The sequence below is a fragment of the Hemicordylus capensis genome, chromosome 3 (assembly GCF_027244095.1).
Source record: "Hemicordylus capensis ecotype Gifberg chromosome 3, rHemCap1.1.pri, whole genome shotgun sequence".
Classification (NCBI taxonomy): Eukaryota; Metazoa; Chordata; class Lepidosauria; order Squamata; family Cordylidae; genus Hemicordylus; species Hemicordylus capensis.
The window spans coordinates 109,562,877-109,578,589 of NC_069659.1; the positions used below are offsets into that span (position 1 = coordinate 109,562,877).

At 43.6% G+C, this 15,713-nt stretch overlaps 2 non-coding genes across 2 annotated transcripts; both read right to left on the reverse strand.

The window, feature by feature from the left end:
* Positions 1–327: 327 nt before the first annotated feature.
* On the reverse strand, positions 328–399 carry TRNAS-UGA (transfer RNA serine (anticodon UGA)). The gene has a single exon. It is a non-coding gene; the product is annotated as a tRNA-Ser (tRNA).
* Positions 400–15,144: 14,745 nt separating this feature from the next.
* LOC128352655 (U6 spliceosomal RNA) lies at positions 15,145–15,251 on the reverse strand. Its single transcript, XR_008320555.1, has one exon. It is a non-coding gene; the product is annotated as a U6 spliceosomal RNA (small nuclear RNA).
* Positions 15,252–15,713: the final 462 nt, after the last annotated feature.

Genomic DNA, 15,713 nt, shown 5'->3' on the forward strand with positions numbered 1-15,713 from the left:
TAAGTCATGTTCATTTTCCATTTCTTTACCTATCCTTTAATTCTGATTTAAAATTTCATAACTTCATTTGGCGAAGAAACTTTCCAGTCCTCCAGTACAGAGCCCGATTGCAGGGATAAGTTATATATTTTTGCAAGCACTAGCGTGGTGTAGTGGTTAGAGCAGAGTTCTCAGCTTGTTGTGGCTGAGGATAATGGGAGTTGGGAGCATCTGGGAACCCAAGGTGAACCATAAGAACATACAAGTCAGACCAGCTTAATATTGTCTTCACTGACTGGTAGCAGCTCCCCGAGGCTTCAGGAAGGAGACTTTCCCCGTCCTACCTGAAGATGCTGCTAGGAATTGAACCCAGGACCTTCTGCAGTCAAAGCAGATGTTCTACCACTGAGCTACAGCCCCATCCCCAAAGGTGCCATACATGGGTCTCTTATCCTGGCACTGACCACACCAAGACCTGCTTAGCTTCAGAAAGGTAGCTGCATTCTGTGCCCTTAGACCATGCTCTGAGGCCTCAGTCCTGGGTTAGAATGTTCACACTTAATCCCAAATGCTTTAGTTTTTCCTCATGCAGTTAGAAAAAAACTGACCCAGTGATAGCAGGAGCCATGTCTTCCCAAGAAAGCTTGCAGATATATTTCCCTACAATGAAACCAGAAAGTACCTGACAAGTTTAACTATAGAAAAAAGACAAAGCTGGAATGCAGGTGGTGAGAGAATAGGATAGTGGTTCATAAAACTATGGTTGTGGAGAAAGTAGACAGAGCAAAATTTCTCTCTCTTTCTCATACTCCCAGAACGTGGAGTCATCCAGTGAAACGGATTGTCAGGAGAATCAGAAATTCTTCTTTGCACACTGCACACAACTAATATATGGAATCAGCTGCCTCAAGATGTGGTGCTGGCCATTAATTTAAGCCCTATTAACATGTTATGTTTGATTTTTTATTTAACACTTTAAAAAAAATCCACATTGATTTTTTTTTTAATTGTTCGATGCATGGACAATCTATGTACAGTGTATGCACATACAGTTATTCACAGAAGGCCAGTTCAAACGATACCAGTGGCAACACAGCTGAAGAAGAAGGTGGGCATGAATAACCTCTGTCCTCCATTGATGTGCCAATGCCCCCCCCCCCCGTGCATCCCATGATCCCATGATCATGATCATATCCATGATCCCATGAACCAAATGGACCTTTAGCACTCTCTCGAAATGCTATTTCTCCATTGCTGCCTCTTAGGCCTGGGACATCCTCCTGGAATGCCTCCACCATGCTATCTCTCTTATTTCCTTGAAATCTCTCCTTGAAACCCATCTTTTCTTTGAAGCCATGGGCCCAACTTCCTGAACCCCATTCTGTCTTGTTACACAGCCTGAGTGCTAATGAAATAATTGATATTTTTCTCCAGCTTTTCCCTGTCTCCAGTTCTCTCCCATTCCTCCATGGTCTCTCATGCATTGCTTTTAATTTGTAGCCCCCTTGGGACAGAGACCTGTCTTTCTCATTCTGTATACAGTGCTATGCCCATAGACGGAGCTATAAAAAAATTAATAATTCCAATGGAGCTTAGGCACACCTGACTTCTTTTGCATTCTACTTGATGTTTTTGAAGATGAGGCCTTCATCTGTGAGTTTTTTAAACTTTATGGGTTTTTTAAACTTCATGAGTTTTTTAAACTCATGGTTCTTTTAACTAATTGTAAAGCTAGCTGGAGAGAACTGACCTCTAGACCTCTATGCCTTCTCTTTCTAGCTGATTCCTATTGTTCAAGCTAAAACCAAAACAAAAGCAGCCAACAATGGAATTGCCATAATTAATCCTTAGGAAGGTAGGTGCCCATTCATGTGACCCCTCTACGAACATGCCCCGTCATCCTGGACCAAGAGGAACAGGTTTCAAAGGCCATAAAGGCTTGGTGGCATAATTTAAGTGGGTGGTTCAGAAGAAACTCCACATTCTGGGTCCCAAACGCATGGGAAACAAAGGTGGGCATGTATGTCTCCATCCTTTCTCCACCAAGGCTAGCACATCAATCAAGTAACAGAGTTTCTTTCCCTCTTGCAAAACAGGAAAGCATTTGCTGGTTCCCTTCAAGAAATCAGAATGGAAAGAAGAGAAAGAATGAAAGAAGAGGAGTAAAAGACTACAGTAAAAGACTACAGTAAAACACTTCCAATAAAAAAACACATGCAACAAGACAAATTACAATATGAAATAGAAGATTCAGAATACAATACAATACAAAACATTATTATTTTTATTTTTAAAATCAAATTTAAAAAAACCTGAGTGAAAATAGAAAATAAAGTGATGATGCCAGGCAAGGCTCACTGGGGAGGCTATTCCATAGACATTTCAGCTGTCAAAACACATGCTTTCATAAACAAACAGAAGTATGTGACTTTGGGATGACATCACAGGAGCCACAGGGGCGTTGACATCACAGGGAGTGGTCAGAAGGTTGGGTGTGGGACCAAGAGTGTCCTGGTGGGTGGGTCAGCCAGCCACCTGCCAGGGCACCTTCTTCTCCGGCCAAGCAGTGATGATGATGATGATGATGATTACAATGCATCAGTGGGGCTGCTGCGGTGGCGCAGCAGGCACTGTAGGTGGTGCTGTCCAGGATGCCTGCACCTGTAGCTTGGCCTAATCCAGACCTGGGGTTCAGGAAAGCCCAGCTGATTGAATGAATAGTCAGTCTAGTCCTAGACAACCCCCTTTCCATCTGCCTGCCTACCTGTTGGGGTGATCCAGGGGTCACCTGGGCCATGACCTGCGGGATCTCCCCATGGCAGGAAAGGGGCTGCTTCAGGCAGTGCTCACTTTGGCAGCTGCCCCACCACTGTGCTGGAGCGGAGTGTTGGCAAAGGCTCTCCTGGCCTATTGATCATTATTACCTGATCATAACTGTTAATTATAACTGTTCTTAAGTACTCTGGATAACATTTTCAGTCAGCCAGTCAGGACTTAGTCTGGGTCTTGTTCTTGTTAGCTCTGGAACCTGTTCCTATTGGTCCAGGATGATGGCGTGTGTTCATAGAGGGGTCCCTTGAACCTGCTTGAGCCAATAAAGTTACACAAAATGCCTGCTGCTCATTGAGGGGTCACTTGACCCCGTTTGGGGCAATAAAGTAACACAGAATGGCAGCTGCTCAATAAAATATTTCTGAGCTCTAAAACTGATTCCTCTTGGTCTGGGTTGGCAGGGCCTGTGCTTAGAGGGGCTACTTGACCCCGTTTCAGCCAAAAAAGTTACACAAAATGGCCACTGTCCCATTATCACACGTATACCATCGAGCCTTTCCGAGCTCTGAAACCTGTTTGTGTGGGTCCAGGGTGGTTGGATGTGTGTTCATAGTGGGGTCACATGCCCACCTTCAGGGCATGGGTAGGGGTGGAGGGTTGGGGGCAAAACTTCTGGGGCAAGAGCATACCCCTGGTTCTGTCCCCTTCTGGTGATGTAGGGCCCTCCTCTGACCCTTTCCAGTGATGTAGTCTTCCCCGTTTCTGGTGATGTAAGGACCTTCTGACCGCTCCCTATGACATCAGCAACCATATGTTCCTTATGACATCATCCCAAAGTGACATACTTCCATGTGTACAAAAAAGCACATAGTTTTGAGAGCAGGTATGTCTACCAAAAGAAAACCACATGGCTCTGTGGTCGCCAGGAGTCAACACCAGCTTGATGGCACAACTTTATGAGGCTAGTCTCACGATGGGGGGTGGGGAACAGGCTAAAGAAGCCCAGCCTGGTTTCTCCCCATTGTGAGAACCAGCGGTCTCACGGGTGAGCCCAGTGGTTCTCTGGCGGCTAGCCCACTAAAGTGACCCTCCCCTTAGCCCAGGTTAGTGGAGTGAGTGCTCCGCTAACCCGGGTTTTCTGATCATGTGCCACCACAGCACGGCTCCACGCCATGGTGACACACAAGGAGACCCCCGCCGGGAGGCTGCAAGCAATCTCCCAGGTTTGGAGGTCTCTCCAGGATGCCCTGCATGCTCACGCAGGGCATCCTGGAACCTCTGGAGGCCATGCGGCCCCTGATCCCCACCACCCCTGTCGGAGCCGGTAGTCGTGTGGGTGGCCGATCCAGCCACCCAGCTACAAGCAGCTGCTCGTCTGCAGAGAGAGCAGGCTAAGCCCCTCTCCCCACAGAACCCCCTCCGGAGCTTCACACCGATTGTGTGAAGCGTCTCTATGTCTCTTAAACTACTTAGCTGTTCACAGATGTTATTTACTGTAGTTCGTGGAGAATAATGCCCATTTACATTCCTTGCTTTTTACACTTTATTTGACCCTCTCGGTAATTATGTTCACTTTATCACAAGCCCACTGACACATGAGGTTAGTGGAACAATCTGAAATCTAAAATAATTTTACCTGAATACAGCTTTTAGCAAAAGTCTCTTCAATAATAGGAGAAACCCACTTTCTCTTCTTTTAGCATAAAAATGTACTAATATTGATATAATAAAACTATTTGGATCATAGTAATCAGGTAGGCAATGAGAAGAATGTTTTTCATCATTGGATAATCACACCTTTGGGGGATTAAGAGTGCCTGCCTGTATTTCATGCTTTCTGCATCTGCAATTTAATTATATCATGGAAACCATACCTGTTGTCTGTTATGCTTAATTAATACTACAATTATAAGATTGTTTCCACATGTACTTTACAAGAAGTTAATACCCATATAGATTAAAACATAAATAGATGAACTGGGGACAGATTATTTTGTAATTATATCCCTGTGTATAACCTCACATTAGGAAACGTGTGTTATTTTTTTCTCCATGGGTAGGCAGGTTAGTTTAAAAGTGTGTAATAGCAGCATAGCAGCAGCACGGTGACAGGGACAGTACACAACACAGAAGTCCTCAGTGATACATTGTTCAGTAATTAAATTACGTTTTTAGAATTCACAAACCCGTAGCAATTCTGAAAAATTTTCTTTTTCATGATTCTAAAAGGTTCTTACTGTTGTGACAGTGAGAGGTTTATAATAGTCCCAATTGAGGGACAAGCTAGATGTGAGTTTAAGCATGTTATTTGGCTCTGAGTGTGGGTTGAGGAAAGCAAAACAGCAGCCCAGTCTGAATCAGGATCATGGTGAGGGCAAAGGATACAATCCTCCCCACCACACACACCCCGCTCCAGTCACAATCTGGATTGGGGACCCCATGGCTGCTTTTTTTTTAAAAGGGTGTCATACAAGGCCAATCAACATGTTCAAAATCATATCTAGTAATTTAGCCCTAAGCTACTGAATATGGCTCAGGAGAACTGGAATTTAAGTCCCTCTTCAGCCATATTAGGACCCAAAAAGCTACTTCTGGCAAGTATCTGGTATGGTGACTGTTCAGGTTGGATATCCTGTAGATCTCCTTCTGTGACATCTAGTATTACATCCAGTTTCAAGAAAAGCTTGCCATGAGACATTGGAAACTGCGGTTCAAGGAAAAGAAGTCCAAATTTACCCTTGGGCATGCAGAATTTGTTGCATTGTTCTTTGGATACTGGCCCTAGCCTCATTACGATTCATTCAGCAAGTCACTCTCTCAGCTTTAGTTCCGCATTGTGGGTGTTTAGGTTATTCAGTTAATTTAGCTTCAAGCAATTTCATATTTTATAGAAATATAAAATATAGAAAATATGTAATTTGGAGGAGAAAGAGATGAGCAAGAGCATTCAATTGCAGGCCTTAGGAATACCGGGTGTCAAGAAATCATTGCTGTTATCCACCCCCATGAATCCCCTGTCAAACTTACATGGATGTTCAGAAGTATAATATGCAGACAAGGTGTAATCAAGATTTTGAATCTTGTGTCAATACAATTTTCTTGATAGATATCAGAATTATGTTCTGAAATGGTCCAGTGACTGACAATTAGCACGCACTTATATATCCTCGTAGTGATGGGAAGGTTTTGAGGGCGAACAAGGCCTCGCTTAAAGCAACTGCTGGAAGGGTGAGCCTTTCCTAAAAAGGAAAAAGCCTGGGAAGTTCAAATCAAAGTGACCAATCCAGAGGACTGGGTGAGGTTTTCTGGCTCAGCCACCAGCAGAAGCTTTGATATGTTAGTTAGTCTGTCCCAGGAGGGCCCTGAGAAAGCAGCAGACTGAGAGCTCTAGGGATATGGTAAGGCTGCAGACTGTAAGAAACAAGTTAGGACCAAATCAGTTAAACATGTCATGAAAATTATTTTTCTTTACTGATTGCTTGGAATCTGAGTTGCTAGGTTAATGAAAACTCTCTCCTACAATCTGTTTTATGAAAAGTTTTTATTGCATACCTTTTTCTTTTAATCTGATAAATCCTTGTTGCTGAAGTGGGCAACTCTTCATTTTGGGTCTGCTTTACTCACACGTCTTTGGAGGCTTTGGGCTACTCAGCCCTCTTTGGGAGGGTTTTCCCACATCAAAATAAAGTGGATGGTGGCAGCCTACTGTGAATCCCTTACAGACAATGATTCAGCCGCAGTGAACTCCCCCTTCCTGCTCTGACTCTGGTAGGAGTCATGACAATCCATACATTTCTACATGGAAATACTTACCAGGGTGTCACTGGATGATGGCCCATGCAGATCAGACCCCAAATGAATGGCTCAGAGCCCCAAATCTCAGGTGGAGGGGACGTGATTGCCTCTGCAGTTCGGCTACAGCTGATGCTCGATCAGCAAGATTGCTTCTTGTCTGTCTGTGCTGGTGACAAAAACAGATGCTCTAGCCCCCAGCACTTGTCTCTTCCAGTTTCCCTTTGGGGAGGAGTCAGGGGTGGAGAAGCCAGTTGGTGCTGAAAGAGCTGGAGGAGCAGGACAGCGCAGCAGGAAGGGGGAGCTAGGTTCTTGGCTCAGTTGCTGCTAGCGATCTCCTCACACCATGATGGCTGCAGATAGTTCAGGTGTTGTGAGAACAGCATTTATTCCTCCCCTTCCTTTCAGAAGACTCTCTTTCTTCCCTTATATGGGATCAGAACAGAGCTCCAAGTTTCTCTTCAGCTCTCTAGGCTCCCTTTTTAGTGTTGGGAATTCTCTCTGGTAGAGAAACCCTTTTTCAATTATAGCAGAGTGCACAGAGGCACAAGAGAGCAGATTTAGTTAGGCATGCGTGTATGCTGAGAGTAAAGTAACTTGAAGCCAGTTCATAGTTTCAAATCAATATATAAGGCATTTATTAGAGAACTCCATTCTAGATAGGAAAGTGAGGAGTTAGGATCTCTAATCTATCGATCTAGCTGGATGCAGATGGATTCTGCATCTTCTCTGCACACATGGTGCAGGGAGAGAAGCTTGCTTGCATGTTGCAAGGTAGAAGGCACAGGAAGAGAAGAGAGAGGAAGTGTCCCTGAGATTAGCAATCAGAAATCAAATAATAAATAAATAAATAATGATTGCCCCATCTCAGAGAAACCTAGAAATTAAAGTTCTCTGTTGGAGGGATATGCAATAGAGTTCTTAGCATTTCATCAAACTATTCATCCTAGGATGCTTAGGAGAAGCCATGACTGCAAGAGAGTATAAAACTGATATACATCTGTGTTGCAGAAAGGATCTAACTGAACACTACATTCAGAGGTACAGAGGATATTTCTGCAAGCCAGAATTGCTGGTCACTCTGACTTTTTTTCTTTCATTAAACATGTAAGAATCTTCACCGGTGTTGTATAGATGTATCCTGTTTCTGAAAGGAATATTCAGAAATAAGCCGATTGACCAGATGAATGAGCACTATGATTCAGAGTATGTCAGATGAAAACTGTTCAATATTCTTTCTAGCCACTTCAAAAGCTAAGTAGGGTTGCCTCCTCCTAACACACAAATCATGGAGAAAGAAGTGCACGGCTCATCCCTTTTCAACTGCTGAGCTTGTAAGAGGCTTCTGGTGATATTCTGCAAATGTGAATATCATTGACACTGAAGAGCATGCCACCAGTTCTTAGTTATGTGGGCCACTAGAAGCCTCTGGGTAGCACCTGGACAGGAGAACCAGGCCAGGATCCTTCCACCAGAGCATGTTCTAAGGGCACACAATACAGCCACCTTGCTGAAGCTTAAGCTAGTCTTGGTTTGGTTAGCACCCGGATGGGAGACCCGTGTATGCCATAATTGGGGATGAGGACATAGCTCAGTGGTAGAGCATCTCTTTTGCATGCAGAAGGTCCCAAGTTCAATCCCTGGTATCTCCCAGATAGGTTTGGAAAAGACTCCTGCCTGAAACCTTGGAGAAGCTGCTGCCGGTCAGTGTAGACTAGGGGTGTGCAATTCGGATTTTTGGTTATTTGGTTCGGGACCCGAACCGAATCACCCCTGTTCTGTTTTGTGGCCAAATATGGGCCACCCAAATCACCCTTGATTTGGTTCGGATTTGGATTTAACCCGAATATGAATCAATTCGGGGGGAAGGGCCCAGGGGCAAAATTTTGGGGTGGAGTGGTAGTGCCCAATGGGTGGAAGCTACCACCCCAATTTCAGGGGGATTGGGCAAAGGGCTGATTTTTGGTGAATATTTGAAGTTTTAGTGACTTTGGGGCAGTTTGGGGGCATAGCATGGGATCTGGGCAAAAATAGTGGGGTGGGTGGTAGTGCCTAATGGTTGCAGACTACCACCCCAATTTCAGGGGGATTGGGCAAAGGGGTGGTTTTTGGGGAATTTCTGAAGTTTTCATGTCTTTGGGACAGTTTGGGGCAGATTGGGGCAGAAAGTGGGGCCTGGGGCAGAAGAGGGGGGTGGGGTGGTAGTGCCTAATGGGTGGAGGCTACCACCCCAATTTAAGGGGGATTGGACAAAGGGCTGATATTTTGGGAAATTTTGAAGTTTTTGTGTCTTTGGGGCAGTTTGGGGGCAGAAAGTGTATCTGCCCCAAAATGGTGGGGTGGAGTGGTAGTGCCTAATGGGTGGAGGCTAACACCCCAATTTCAGGGGGATTGGGCAGAGGGCTGATTTTTTGGGAATTTTTGAAGTTTTGGTGTCTTTGGGGCAGATTGGGGGCAGAAAGTGGATCTGCCCCAAAACAGTGGGGTGGGCTGGTAGATAGTGCCTAATGGGTGGAGGCTACCACCGGTCCCCAATTTCAGAGTGATTGGCCAGAGGGCTGGATTTTGTTGATTTTCTGAGGTTTTTCTTCATAAAGTGCAGTGTGGTAGATTGATTCATTCAATATTCATAGTAAGTGAGAGTGTGAAAAAAGTGAAAGTGGGGTCATGAGAGTTCTTTAATTGAAAAAAATCTCATTTGCTATCATTGAATGAGAATTCACACCTCAGAAGTTTTTCTGAAGGGATGTTATTCCCTTATTTTCTGAGGTGTGAATTCTCATTCAGTGATAGCAAATGAGATTTTTTTTCAATTAAAGAACTCTCATGACCCCATTTTCACTTTTTCACACTTGCATTTTTCACACTTGCAATCTGCCCCAAAGACACCAAAACTTCAAAAATTCCCAAAAAATCAGCCCTCTGCCCAATCCCCCTGAAATTGGGGTGTTAGCTGCCACCCATTAGGCACTACCACTCCACCCCACATTTTGGGGCAGATACACTTTCTGCCCCCAAACTGCCCCAAAGACACCAAAACTTCAAAAATTCCCAAAAAATCATCCCTTTGCCCAATCCCCCTGAAATTGGGGTGGTAGTCTGCACCCATTAGGCACTACCACCCCACCCCACTCTTTTTGCCCAGATCCCATTCTATGCCCCCAAACTGCCCCAAAGTCACTAAAACTTCAAAAAATCCCCCAAAATCGCCCAAAGCCGAATCACCCGAATTTTTTGGCCCCAAAATTCGGGTGATTCGGCTCGACCCCCCAAAATATCGGGGGACATTGGGGGTGATTTGGTTCAGCCCCGAATCACCCGAAATTGCTCATTTCGGGCACAGATCTATCTGTGCCTGAAATTTTTTGCACATCCCTAGTGTAGACCTTGGTTCTCCAGCTGTTGTTGAACTGCAACTCCCATTATCCCCAGCTGGAGAGCAAAGTTTGCCTACCCCTAGGGTAGACAATATTGAGCTAGATAGACCAAGGGTATGACTCGGTATAAGGCAGCTTCCTATATTCCTCAGTTGCTGTTCCCCAATTCCCTGCAAAATTAATTACAGCAGTAAAAGGAAGGAAAGCAGTTGTCCTACAATGATGGGCTTTAAGGGAATAGGCTGACATCCTGACTGATGAAGCATGCATATAAAAAGGGTCTGTGAGGACATGCCAGGAGCTCTCAGACTCACACAATTCTTTAAATCCTCATCCATATGCACTGTTGCACCTGCAGGTTAATACTTCCAAAGTGCTCTAATCTTATTATGCTCGGCTGATTTGGACAATACTTTGCCCAACCAGCTTACCCCACATATGAGCACACTGTAAATGTGGATGTTTCACCCTCCCTCTGTGCACCATTCCTTCATCACATGAGCTGCAGTTCATACAAAGCACACTCTTAATGTGCTCTAAATACTACTTCACATGAACCTACAAGCAATTAAGAAATGTGCACATATGCATGCTCACATGGGATGGGCCAGTCGAGCAAAGTATTGTGCAGACTGGCTCTTTGTTTAATCCAACTGACATTTTAAGATCACATTATACTACGAACAGTGCTTTACATTGTGTTTCAATTGAAGTAATTTTACAATGTATTTCGATGGATGTTAATTCTTCACTGAAAAACTCTGTTGACAACAGTGATTTTCCTCAAACTATAGTTGTTTCGTTTTTGCTAGATAGGAATCTTTTATTCAACTGTTTCAACTTAAGTTTCTTCCTTCCATGTGAAACTAGTATTTAGGAGATAATATTTTACTTCGTTACTATATGTGTATCATATTTATTGATGAGCAGCTTTATAGGACTTTCACTTCCTGTTTCAGATATCTGTTACAAAACTCAGTCATTTTTCCTTCAACTGCAATTGTTTTCATATGTACTTTTGACTCTGTGATAACCTGGAAATACCAACTCTACAAATTGCAAAAGGGCTTCACAATTGTATTGGCTCCTTTCCCTGAGGATTAGCATAATGACCTAAAGAAGAGAGAGAGAAATGAAAAATTAAATGTGACATTTTGCATGGTAAATATTTGAATTGCTGGAGATATATTTGGCCTAAAGATATATACTTCTACAAGTATAATAATCAATCCCTGGTTTATACAAGCAGAAAATACTACCAGGAGGAATGTTGGAGTGGATCTATGCAATGAAAACTAGGGCAGAAGAGATGTAGCCAGGCTGTGCTGATTCAGCGTATATCCTGTGCAGCTAATATGTCTTAGTGTGTTTGTGTATGAAATGTATAGTGAACTTGGAATGAAGTGAATCAGAGGTTTTGAGGGCACGCACTTCGCAACATAAAAATGAATTCTCCTGAAATAGAATATTATATGTGATTTTCTATTTAAGGGACATACCCAAAGGAAAATATGCAACTTGAACTGGGTATATAGGACAGAATATGCAGCTGAATTAGAAGTCTGTTAAGTAAAAAGAAATAACAGTGATGATGACCATGATGACCAACTGCAATGAAAAGAAAATAGAGTGATATCCTCCCCTCCATCCTTGAAGTGTTGCCTCACTGCAAGCCCTTTTAAACAAACAAACAAATACTTAAGAATTATGCAGTGCATTGACATCACTTACTAAGAGTATTCACACATGCAGCCTAACCCAGGTCGTTCCTGGTGCTGCCTCCATGCCAAGCCCCACTTTTTAAGCTGGGGAGCATTAAGCTGAGGTTAAGCGAATAATCCATTCCCAACAGCAAGTCAGAGGGAAGGTGCAGCTGCTCTCGTGCCCTGGAGCACCTCCTAGCATTCCCCTTTGCCACACCGCTGCTTGTGTAGGCACATGGCAGAAGAGAGGACAGCAGCCACTTGTCTGCTGAGGAAGACAAGTGGCTTCTCTGCAGCCCACCCTCCTTCTCCAGCAAGGTCGTGTGAAAGACCTCTTTGTTTCATTTTGCACTTTTAACCTTCGATTTATTTTGTAAAGCAGCCTGATCCACCAACTCCACAACAGTACAACACACATATTTACATAATTAGAATAATGGATACTTTTGTCACTGCAGTGGTTGAGGAAAGTTCCATCATGTACAAGACACTTCAAAAACACTTTTCATACAGTAATACCAGAGAATGGTGGTAGACGAGACAGCAGCCAGAGGATCTAGCTAAGTGTGCCATCTCATTCCTTTTGCCATCTTGGATAGCCAGGCTCAAAGGTCCACTTCAGAAATTGAGTTTTTAGAACACTTAGAGCCTTCTTCAGATGTTGGTCCCTGAAGTGGCACTCTCATTACACCATTGAAACCAGTTAGAAGTCCCGCCCCGCACTGTCACTCATCCCCTCTCTCCAGCTTCTCATGGTTACAGTGACATTTGTGTGAAAAGGGACATGCTGTAACCAGTAATGTACCTTGAGGAGTGTAGGCACTCTCCATGACAGCCCTCATAGCCACATATCCAAACAGCCACATACCCATAGTCACGCCCCCATGACCTCACCCCCAACGTAGATAGATGCCAACATTTGGGGGGTTCTATTACAAGGAGTCATGGATAGTTTACTAATCCCACATAAGACAGACACCAGCAACAGTCACTGGAGGTACTGTGCTGGGGGCAGGGGTTAGCAGGTAAGTAAGTTTGTGAGATCACCCAGCATTCTGTTTAAGGTGCAAGTGGGCTAACTTGTGGACTGCCTAACTGTTTTGAACCAAATTTGGTACAGTTGCAGTGAGTGACACATATGGGCAGCTCTGCGGCGTGGTTTGTGATAATGTCATCCACCCCAATTCAAGATGGCAGCCATGTGAATGTTTAAGGCTGAAGTAGGCTAACTTGTGAGGATGGTAATTATCAATTAAGTGTATAGTGATAGGAAAATAAGCAGATTTGTTCTTTCCAGAGCAACTTGTTTTCTGTTCCAAGATAAAAGTGGAATTAAGAATAGAACTAGCTGCAGGTGCAAGAATAGAACTAGGTACAGAGCATCTGCGCCTCCAGTGGCCCACACACCCGTTGCCGCCTTCTTCCCCCGCAGGCCCGTCCACCACTGCCTTTTTCTTTCTCTCCCCGCCCCCCCACGCCCACCCTTGCTGTGGCCGGCCAACTTCTTCTACTGCCTGCCCACCTGCCCACCACTTTCTGGCCGGCCAACCACCGGCTTCTTCTCGGCCACCTGCCAGCACACCCATTCCCCCTGCATCAGCATGCCAACTCAGGAGGCATGGCCAGCACTACCTCTCCAGCCAGTTAAGTGCTTTCTTCAGCAGCTAGATGCTTCCTCTTTCTCTCACATGAGCTGTATATGATATATAAGCTGAATATGTATAATATATTCAGCCTTTATACTACTACAAAAAATTGCATTTTTAATGGGTAGCAAGCATGAATTGTCCCCTTTGCTAAGCTGGGTCCACCCTCATTTGCATTTGAATGAGAGACATGTGAGCACTGTAAGATATTGGGGGCACTCTGGGAAGAGCACCTGCATGCCTACATACAGAAGGTTCCACATTCCCTCCTGGCATCTCCAAGATAGGGCTGAGAGATACTCCTGCTTGCAACCTTGGAGAAGCTTCTGCCAGTCTGTGTAGACATTTCTGAACTAGGTGGACCAAGGGTCTGACTCAGTATAAGGCAGCTTCCTATGTTCGTATGTGTTCCTTCTCTCCCCTGCTTCATTGTCAAGAATCACCAGTGTAGGACTTCACTGTAGTAGCAGTTTTGTACATTGACTGTTTCACAAGACATGCTAAATGAGTGTCCACCACAAGAAGAAGGGGACTCCATAAGTTTGTGGACAGGGAAACAAACAAAATGACAGGAAAGTGGAAGTGTAGACATTGTAAAAGTATTAAATTCAATTAAAATTATGTCCCTCTCCACTCAGAAGAAGATAAGGGCAGATGCCAGAAGCAGACAAATTTCCCATGAGATATTCATGATAAATACTAGAGAAAAATATGTTTATGTCAAAACAGGTGATTGTCAAAAAATTATTATGTAGTTGGATGAAACAGAAATACCAGATGGGACATATTCAAGAATTTTTACATAAGCAGAAAAGAGAAGCATGGCATGGGAAATATTCAGTAATCTTTTGGAACTAGCCTGAATAAAGCACTTTTAAATTACTTTCTTCTCCTCTCTCTTCAACACTGATGACATTGGGCAGCAGCTGTCACCTTATCGGTGCAGCAACACATACAGAAAGGGGTTGGCATATGCCTCAATGGAGCTATCTTTCCTCCTTCCACTTGCCTAACTGGTCAGCCCTTGGCCACATGCACCAACCATTACTTTCAATGGGCAGCCAATGCTCTCCTTCCAAATTTTGCACATCCAGCCATTCCTTTCCTCTCTAAAACCCTGACCCACACATTACTCCTGCTCCATGGGATTTGATGAAATCACCTAGTGTAGAGAGAGAGAGAAACAGGGGATCAAGAATGGAGCACTGAGCAACCTCAACAGACATGCATATAAAGGGAAATTCACTGGTGTATCAAAATGATTCCTGAGCACACAAGACAAAGTTCTGTGCACGCAGAGCTTCTGATGGGGCTGTCCTGTTTTCCTGTAAGTTTGGGGATGTTCCAGGCAGTAACAGTGATATACACATGACATCCACAGATACTGAAGGAATTAAGGGGTCAAATGACACATTGCATTAAGCATATGTTTAACACCATTATATTCACAGTTTCTTGACTAAATAGGAGCCAGGCTGGGCTCCCATCGATTTGGGACTATGGCATAGGGGAGAGGCTTTAATTGGGGTTCCAATCTAAATAGATTCCATAAGCTGTCCCAATGGAAGCATATCTTCAAAGGCAAATAGTAAACACAGATGGGGAATCTGGTTTGGGATAAAGCCTCCTTGACGGGTGTCAAAGCCAGCTGCTATTTTTTTTAAAAAAACACATCAGCTTTATGTGCTTAATTTATTTATTTGCACACAGCCCAATTAAAATATGGCTCCTGGTGGTTTACAATCAAAATTAAAACAATATGAATTTAATGTCAACATAAAACTGTTAAAAAACATTGTAAAACCATTAGAAGCCAAGCTAAAGAAATTAGTCTTTATAGCTCTCTTAAAAACATCTAGCAAGGATAAAACTCATAAAAATATGGCATACTTCATGAATTTGCATGTCAACCTTGTGCAGGAGCCATGTTAATTTTCTCTGTATCATTCCTATTTTAGTATGTGTGTTGCTGAGGCGAGCGCATTAGGCATGCTTTTAATGTAGTGTGTCATTTGACCCTAGGTAACGACCACAGCTCATGAAGAGTTCTGTCAAATAATTCTGTGGAAGTCAAATAATACTGTGGGGAAACATCTAAATACATACCAATACATATTTAGATATAACATCTACCTACATAAGATGTGAACTCCATGGTTGGGAAAAGATATCTTCACAACACACAAAAAACTGGTATTCAATCAGTCAGACCTGTTGAATTTCTGTGACAGAGGAAAATAAAAATAAAACAGAGCAAGTGTGGGAGAACCAAGGCAGAATTGTGTACTTCTACAATTCTTCTCTTGATTCTACAGCTGCCTTGTAAAGCTTGAGCATCATACACCTCACAAAATTCCCTGTTCCAAAGCATTCCAGCAGTTTAGTGGATTTTCACAATTGCATTGAAAATGTACCTTAAACAGGCAAATCAGTCTTCAAAGAAT